This window comes from Benincasa hispida, unplaced genomic scaffold, assembly GCF_009727055.1.
Source record: "Benincasa hispida cultivar B227 unplaced genomic scaffold, ASM972705v1 Contig189, whole genome shotgun sequence".
In the NCBI taxonomy this organism is placed as follows: Eukaryota; Viridiplantae; Streptophyta; class Magnoliopsida; order Cucurbitales; family Cucurbitaceae; genus Benincasa; species Benincasa hispida.
In genome coordinates, this window is record NW_024064458.1 from 82,173 (window position 1) to 92,440 (window position 10,268).

Below are 10,268 nucleotides of genomic sequence, written 5' to 3' on the forward strand. Positions count from 1 at the left end.
TTTCACCTCTCTTGTTCGTAAAAAAAATGTGTGAGGGGTAGATAACTGATGACATAGGGAATAAGACGGAATTCACTCCTACCCACTTTTAGGGATAGTAGAGAGGTTGTTCCCTTAAGTGCTGACTCTGGGTCTTGAACAAGGGGCTCCATCCTCTCATTGGCTCGAGAGGGACCTAGTTTAGTGATTGGATCACAAACCAATTGTTCATTAGATGATGAGTGAGACTTAAGGAGCAAGATATAATCTCGGGGGTAAAACAGCTTTTGACCCAATCGTTATTACGAACAACCTATGAAGGGTTAATTTACTAATCATGGTTATATCAAGTGGACATAATATAGATAGCGAAGGGAGTGCAACTACTGAGTTTTAGTGGAATAACTCGATAGTTAACGAATGGTGGTTAATTAGATTAAAGAGTTTAGCTAGTTAACCGCGGATCACTGGATCCCATGATCTGTAAATCCATGAGGTCCCCCTACTAGCTCATATCAGACTAAACCTTAGAACAGTCCGACGAACGAATTTGAAGTGTTCAAATTTGATTTTTGGAGCAAAAACGTTAAATATATATGATATATTTAACCTAATGTTTAATTGTGAATTAAACATAAAGAGAGAGAAAATATGAGATATTTAAATAAGATATAAATATCAAGATGATGTGAGTTATCTTTTACAATTTGATCAATTATAAACGACATTGAACTACAAACTAATTCGATTTGCTAACTCTTTGTGGAGTTTTATTGCAAATTCAAGTTTTATGCCTCCACTGGTATATTCTATCCTTGGGAGTTAATTATAGATATCTTATTGGTTGGCCATTATCAATTGCTAACATTTGCATTCCTAAGAGTTTTAATAAAAAAAAATTTGCCATAACCCAATTTTCATGTCATAACCCAAGTGTGACTCTCAGGTACAGGTAACTAACTAACTAATTAAGACTAAATCAAACCATTTTCTAAGAACAACAGTTGGTATGTCATGACTTTTATGTTATGTTTTTCCTCTTGGTGTCTGTGTATTTTCCTAGAACAACAATAATTTTTTGTTGTTTAGAATTTTGGAAAGGGGATTATTGATATTTTGATGTAGATCAAGCTTGGATATTTTGATGTGGATTAGTGTTGAAGTTTTAGTTTGAGTTGAACTTCACATTTATGGATGTACGGGTCCACTTGTAGCCATATTCAATGTTTTGATTTCAAAGGAATGATTTAGTTTCAAGTTCAAATGTGATTTTTTTAAATTTCTATTTCGTGTTAGGTTTGTAAATCGTGTTACCATTTGCTTTTTTCCTAAGTTTTTAGGACTTCGTAGGTTGTGATGCTTAACTTTAATAATTTTAAAATTATTTCAATCTATATGTTGTGATTTTTGATATGTTATTTTCAATATATATAGGTGCTAAAAGCAACAAGTTCGAGGTGAGCTATATTATTCTTGTAGAGGCGGGAACACAGTGAGCAAGAGTTGGCTATGACTACTTAATTTGGGATTGATAGTTGTGAGTTTTGGAATTATTCAATATGCAGTGGGGAGAGGGATTGATTTTATGAAATGTGTTCATATGGGGAAGTTTCTATATAACTTACAAACTAGCTAGATGGTTCGTGTATGGACTTTGTTATGAATTTTGTAAACATTTTATATTGTAAGTATTATGTGACGACAACTATGTTCAAGGATGTATATGCACTTTTGTTAACTAGGTTGGTGGAAAGTTTCGAATGATTGAACAAGTTTAAAGAGTTCAATATATGTATTGTTTGTAATTTCTATATCATTGTTGGACTTCAAAACATGAATGATACAAGTAATTTATACTAGTACATTTTTTTTTTAAAATTTAAAAAAAAAAAAAAAAAAAGCTTAACAAGCAAAATGTGTCAAGTATTCCTTAAGTTGTCAGTTTTTTAGTGTCAAGAAGAAATTACATTCGACAAGTAAAATCTGTCATGTAATACAGTTTTTGTAGTAGTGTTAAGAATAAGAGAAATTTTTTTACTACCTAAAAACATCAAGCTATAATTTACTTGATACGTTATAACTATAAAGTATATGAGATCTCTTGACTTATTTTAAGTGTCAAGTATCTAAATTATTGATAGTTATAACTTAGCTGATTGTATAGCCAAAGAAGCTAGGAAGAATTTTGTTGGAGTTGACATTCAAAATGCAGAAGCAATAAAAGATCTAAGTACTCTAACTACATCAATTTTAGTCAATCAACATGCATGTTCACAGTTTTCACTATATTAGGGTTTCAAGTGAATACCTTTGATGATTCCTCCAAATTGCTTGAATACACCACAAGTTTCTTTAGGGGTGTTCAAAAAACCCGATGACCTGAAAAAACCGATCAACCCAACCCAACCCATGTGGTTTGGGTTGGGTTATCAACTCATTTGGGTTGGATTGAGTTCAAATAAATGAAAATTTTATGGGTTAGGTTGGTTCATGAGTTCATCTAATATAACTCAAACCAACCCGAACCAACCGAGTTAATTATTAACTTTAAAATATATTTTTTATTACTTATAACACAATTATTTATACATATATTGATTTTAATTTTATTTGATTCCAATATTTTTTGAATAATTTATTCTTCATCAACTCTTGTTTATTTGCACTTTAGAAAATAAAAATCATTAAATAAATTGAAATTGAGTTGTTAACCTTAATTCAATATATGAAAATAATTAAATTAGATTTTTACATATTTACGTTTTGCTACTTTTTAGAATAAAATTTTAAATAAATGACTCGATTAACCCGAACCAACCCAACCCAAATATTTCATGGTTGAGTTGGGTTGGGTTCATTTTTTAATAAGGGTTATTTGGGTTGAAAAAATTTACAACCCGAACAATTGGGTTGGGTCTAAAAGGTCTTTCAGGTTAACCCAACCCAACCCATGAATACCTATAAGTTTCTTCTTCAATCACTACAGTAAACCACCATGATAGTCTTCTCTACTCATCTCAGACTTTAGATCAAGTGGTGGAACTCAAATTGAGAGAGAATTGAGGTGGTTTTGAGAGTTGAAGTAGAGATGAAATACTGTTTTTCCTATTTCTGATTTTTTTGATTGCATGAACACCAAATCTGAATTAAAAACCTCAATATATAACCATGCACTCAGATTAAATAAGATGAAGCCACTCCATTTTCCATTAAAATGTGAGTTGCGTGAGGTGTATTTCAATAAAAAAATATGGGATTATCCCACTTTCCATTAAATTTCTAATATTGAATGAAATTGAATTAATTTTAAATATAAAAAATTATTTTAAAAACTGAATTTTCAATTTCAATTTTAATTAAATAAATTTTATAATTTTTAATTTCATAAATTAAAAATTTAATTAATCGATTTCATAATTTTGAATTTCATAAATTTTAAAAAACTAATTGGATAATTAATTAAACCAATTTAATCAATTAATTTAATATCAAATATTGAATTAATATAACACCTCATTAAATATTTAAATCATATTTAAATATTGTCAACTCTCTAAAATCGGAATGTTTAATTCAATAATTAAACACCAATTATATCAAATATAATAATCCAAACCCTAAACTAAGTTTGAACATTTCAAATTCTCTCAACACACTATTCTAAGGTTTAATCATTTTATGAGCTAGTAGAAAGACCTAATGGATCTACAGATCATGAGCTCCAACGATTTGAGATTAGTTCGCTAGACTCTTTAAACCGAATTAATCAATATTCATTAACTATCGAGACACATCACTATAGCTCAGTAGTTGTAGTTTTCTCACTGTAGATATATTTCTGTCCACTTGATTTAACCATGATCAGTAAGTTGCTCCTTCACAGGTCGTCCGTATTTACAACTAGGTCAAATTTACCATTTTACTCCTGTAATACATCTTGCTCCTTAAGTCTCCACTGATCCTTTAATGAATAATTAGTTTATGGTCCTATCAATAAACCGAATCCTTCTCAACCATGAGAGGGCGAGACCCATTTGTTTGACCAGGAATTAATATTAAGGGAACAACCTATTTTCTAACCTTAAGACAGGTAGGAGTGAATCCCGTCTTGCAAGACTATATCCCCAACTATTTATCTGATCTTACCCCTAAATTGGGAGGCTTATTGAGCAGCAATATTGAACCACTCCCAAAGGATAATCTTGAATAAACAGAAGTTCATAGTTAACTCTTGATTAAGATCAAGTTACCTTAGGTCATCAAATTGATATAGTCAGTTTTAACAGTAAACTGTCGTTATAAAGAAAAAGTGACTATTTCATGGTCCGGTTTTATGCAAACATCTTTTACATAGGATGCCCCACTCGCATGTCTCCATATGAACGACTTTGGGATCACCTCGTTTGTATCAATATACAAAGTGAACCGCATCTATAGTGTCCCCACGATAAGATACCCAACTCTATCCATATTTATAGATCATTTTGGCTATATACTAAAACTTGATCCTCTTTTATGTCTCTACATAAAGTTAAGTATTCATGTTATAACAACGAGTTAATTTATCGGATTTAGAAATGAATGCAATTCAATAACACTTTTATCGAAAGAAATCTCAATAATACTTTGGTTGGATTGTGGCTACGCCTTCCCTGATAATTTTCTTTGTATAGCAAGAAAGGGTTTATCTTCTGATATAGCCCTTGAGGCGTAATAAAATTTTCTCTTTAAAAGAAAATTATATCCCATCAATAACAGTCCACCATGGTTGAAGATTGTGCTATAAAAAAACTTGCCAAAATTGACCATAAAAACAACAAACATGCAAAAAATTCAATCCTTATTTATCTCAATCAATTACTATTTTGAATAGAGAATCTTCTTAAAATAAGTCACGGAATTATTATTAATGGATTATAGAAAGGTCAATACTCTCTCGTCTCATTAGTCACTATATCATTGCAAATCCAACCACTAGTTTCTAAGTAAATATAAGTTATAAACATGATTCATTTGAAGTTTTCTTTATTCCATCATATCTCCCAATATCTGCTAGATACATAAACTAATGTCTAATTATTTTCCATTCTCAATCATATATAACTTAAATGGAATAACAAATAACAAAAATAGATTTCTAAAAATTAAAAAAAAAAGGGGAAGATGATCTGAAATTCCGGAAATGGAATAACATAAATTCAAAATTGAAGAGAACTCAAAAAATTAGCAAAGATGTTGATTTTTAGATTAAAATATGCCTAAGGCCCAATATAACCACTGTATCTGTAAACACTGATAAGGCTCAAGACCTTGTTATCAATCCCCCATTTTCCTTTTAAGTTATACCAATGGTGTAGGTGGCAGTTTTGTCTGTTTGTGGACTGAATAGAAAGGAGCAGCTTTTTGATGGGATTGCATGTGGGGGAGGGAATATGTCTCTTCCAAGTTCCAACCCAGAGATTGAGACACCCTTTTTGTTGTTGGGCCCAATATGTGGGCCGCTATTGCCTCCTCTGGCCCATATCATTTCTATTTTCCTTCATTGAATTTATCCATTCTTTTCATTTGGTTGACTGATTCAAAATATTATTTATTCCCTAACCGCTTCAAATTTATGTATTTCTGTCGAGTCGCCTAATAAAGTGAAGTGACCCTATTCCTTCAAACATAATATACAATTATATGTCTTCAAACACACACGTATGTATGTATATATATATATATATATATATATATATGCTTTTAGAGATGATGACGTGGGCCTAGAACTCTTCTTCGTGATTTTAATAGTGACACCATTGATGGCCAAGGAAGCTCACGAATATATGAGAGTTAGGAGTGTTCGTGGGTTGTATTGAATTGGGTTGAAAAACTTTATTAAAAGATGAACACATAACCCAAACATGAAATATTTGAGTTGGGCTGGTTCTGGTTAAGCGGGTTATTTATTTAAAATTTTGTTCTACGAAGAAACAAAATATAAATATGTAAAAATCTAATTTAATTATTTTCATATATTGAATTCAATTCGATTTCAATTTATATAGTGAAAATTTTCTTTCTAAAGTGCAAAGAAACTACTTCTAATAGTTGTTGAAGAATAAATTATTTAAAAAATATTAGAACTAAATAAAACTAAAATCAGTATAATATAATTGTATTATACGTAATAAAAAATTATATTTTAAAGTTAATAATAAATTCAGGTTGGTTCGGATTAGTTTGGGTTATATTAGGTGAACCCATGAATCAACCCAACCTCTAAAATTTTCATTTATTTGAACCTAACCCAACCCAAATGAGTTGATAATCCAACCGAGTTGATCGGTTTTTTCGGACCATTGAGTTTTTTGAACACCCCTAATGAGAGTGATACTTGGAGTAGTGATTTTAGAAGAAGAGATTTTAGTACAATTGATTTCGTAAATTCATTTTTAAACAATTAAATTTATGTTTTGTTCCAAACTCTTATAGTGATTTTCAAATATATAAAAGTGATTTTGAATTATTATGTTTGGTTCTAAAAGTGATTTTAAAATTACCAATTACTAAAAATGACATTTTATGTTGGGACATTTATTTTGAAAAATAATTAAAATAAATAACTAATTTTATTAATTTATTTATTTTTCATTTGTGTCATTGTTAAATTGTTATATGCACGATTAGTATGCGACAAGAAATTTATATGATGTAACATTAATAGAATTTCACACTCTTCTTCCATTTCCCTTCTGTGACAAGAAATTTCACTTTCTCCAGTAACACTCAAGTCGTTTTGGATATTACTTGAGGGGAGCAATCTTCATCCTCGTCATAAAACTTGGACTCAAAGTCAGTTGCAGAATAAGTACTTATAAGGTTTTGAAGTATTATTGATACAACAACGATCTTCACTTGTTTTTCAAGAACAATGCATATGACGTGACATTCACCATCTATTTTTCCAAACACCAAATGTCCTCTCAATTGTGCACCTTAATGATAAATGTCTATGGTTAAATAGTTTTTCCTTATCTCTTGATTGACTCTCATGCACGATCAAAATCAAAATCAATATAATCATAAGTTCTTGAATTTTGTAAAAGAATATAGAAAACTAAATCAAGAAAAATATATGCTTTAGTTTTTATATTTTGATTTTGGTTCAATTTTTTGACATAGACATTTTAGATCTGGTTTGATAACACTTTTTAAGTGTTTCGTAACTATATGGTCTTTAAATTTTTTATTTTAAAAAATTAAACTTATAAACACTATTTCTACCTATCGATTTCTTTGTTTTATTAATTAATTTTGAGAATTATTTTCAAAATGTAAGTAATGTTTTCAAAACAAAAAATTAGTACGTAAAAACTTGTTTGCTTTTGAAATTTTGATTAAGAATTCAAGTGTTTAGTTAGGAAGTATGAAAAGTATGGTAAAGAAGTAGTATCAACTAAGACATCAAACTAATAAATGTATCATTTAAAATTCTGAACTTTAATAAGTTAACCATTTTAGACTATTAAAGATTTATAGCTATCTTCCTTGATTTCATTGAAAATCAACTCAAAAACCACTAAAATAAAATTAATTATCCCAAAAATGAAAGAATTTTTTTTTCTCTAAATAAGTCCTTCCATATAAAATTATTTTTTTTCTAAGTTATTTATTATTTACTTTGAGCCTTTTTTTACCACTAGAAAGGGTTAAAAAGTTAAAAATGATGAGAAATCAAGTATGATGGGTTTAATTTTGAAGGATTTAGGTAATGGATATTTAATTGTTTTAGAAAAAGTGAAGTGGCAAAAGGTGTTATTATGGAGAAATGAAGGGAAAGAGAGAGTTGAGGGGAGGGGAGGTGTCTAGTACAATGGAAGCAAAAAGAGGAAAATGAAAATGTGGAGAGTGGTGGGGGTGGGTGTGTGAATAAATAATGATATAATGAAACAAAAGAGGAATAAAAGGGATGAAAGTGGGTCCCATCATGAGCTGTTAATCACAAATGATGTGGGTCCCACACTTTGGGACTTGTTTGTTTTGCTTTCAACTACAATGCCTATGCATCCCCCCACATTGTCCTACCCACCTACCCTTCCCTCTATTGTTACTTTCCCATCCTTCACTCTCATTTTGTTTTCCTCTTTCTCTCATTAGTTTGGGTTAAATAACGATATCAGGTTCAAGGAAAAAGAAACTTGATTATTATAGTTCCAAGTCATTATAATTAAGTTATAATAGCTTATGTTTGAGATATATAGATTATTTTAGTTTGAATTATAATAGTATATATTTGAGATGTAAACTATTTTAGTTTGAAAAAAAAATAGTAAATATTGTAGCAAAAAATATTTTTAAAAAATGATAAATGCAAAATAGTAAAGACTGTAGCTAATTATAAATAATGTTAGACTGTAGGTAATTGGAGATGATAAAATAGTATTAAGTGTAACAAGAGGTGGTTATTATAATTTTAGGATAGTACTCGCTCCAAATACACCCTTATTAGTTATAATATAATGCAATAGAATTTACAGATGTAGTAAAATTTAAATCCACTTATCAGAGTTTATCAATGATAGACTATATCATTGATAGGATTTTATCATGGATAGATTTTGCTATATTTTTAATTCTTTAAAAATGTAGCTATAAACTTCATTATTTGTTCCAAAAGTGTTGCCTATTGCAATTACTTTAAAAAAATTGTCCTTATAGTTGATTAAATTTCCATCATACCATACAAACCAAATAATAATATAAACAATAAAAACTGAATTCTAACTTTTTCAAAATCTATATGGCCAATTTTACGATTTAACTTAAATTATTTTTTTAAGATACGCGTCTAAAGTTTAACTTTTGATATTAGGATAAATTATAAAAGTTATAATATTATTCATAATTTTCATAAACGTTTAAAACACGTTTGAAATAGAAATCTTCAAAATTTCAAATAAGAATTTAGACTTAGAACAGTTTGAAGATCCAAAATACTATTTAGATCACTGCTATACTAGTTTAGGTTTCAATTTTTTTACACAAATAATAAAAAAATTCTGCTCTAAAGATAGTTTTAAAACATTGATGAAAGGTCCATGGTAGTTGTTATGGGTAGATTTAGACCAAAGGGCATAATTCACTTTATGAAGTTTGCAAACTATCTGATGAAGAAAATGTTGAAACTTGAGCTAGAAAACCACATCATAGGACCCAATTTTGCAGGGGAAGAAGGGAGTTTGTACCAAGACCCAAATTGACCAACTCACCCTCAATTTCAGCCAAGGATGAGGTCGAAGTTGACTCTATCCACGCGATGAATGGAGCATGCTCTGACATATTTGGGCCTCGAAAAAGGATAATTTGGATTAAAGGCCCAAACAGACGTTGTTCACCTTTTCCTTGGCTAAGGTTGAGGTTGAGGTCGAGCCTCCCCATTTGATGAACAAGTCATGCTAAATGCATGTCCTGACCCATTTGGCTCGAGAATTAACCTAATATGATTCGAAAACTTTAATATAGACTCCCTAGGTAAAAAATTAACCTATAAATACATCATTATAACTTCTGAAGAAGAGAGTTCATTCTCATCCCTAAAACTTTCCCTACAACCAAAACTTCTTATCGACTTAAGCATCAGAGACATTGGGGTAAGTACCACACGGGTTTCCAGATTCTTCTTGTTTTGTAGATCACATCTTTCCAAATTACAAATACATCATTAACGTCAGGTAAAGGTCATGTACGTTCTCCCTTGTTTGAATTTTGGCATCAACAATAGTATTACAACATTTGAAAGTATAAAGATATTTTCCAATTAAATGATAAAGTTCAATGATATTCTTTTTTATAATTTAACATTAATTTAATATCTACTAGGTCTTTGAACAATTTGACATCTTTTAAGATTCATGAACCTTTTATATATAAAATAAAAAAAAAAACTTCATCTTATTAAACCTAAAATTGGATGGTATTGCCTATTAACTTAAAAAATGTTGAATAAAATAATATTTATTATACACTTCTAAAATTTAGAATGTATTAAGACCGTCATTCTAAAGGTTTAAGAATTAAACTTGAACTTAGAATTTCATTATTTTATCACCCACCAATTGATTTTGATAAGTTACATGTTTAATTATCATATTGAGAACTTATGAAAAGTCTCCACCATTATTAAATGAGTAGTAAACATCTCATGTGTGTCTAGTTATTTGTGAGTATGACTTGTTGAAAAGTTAAAAACAAGGCAAAAGCTAATATTATTTGTGTTTCTTCTTTTAGAATGTAGCCACAAATTATTT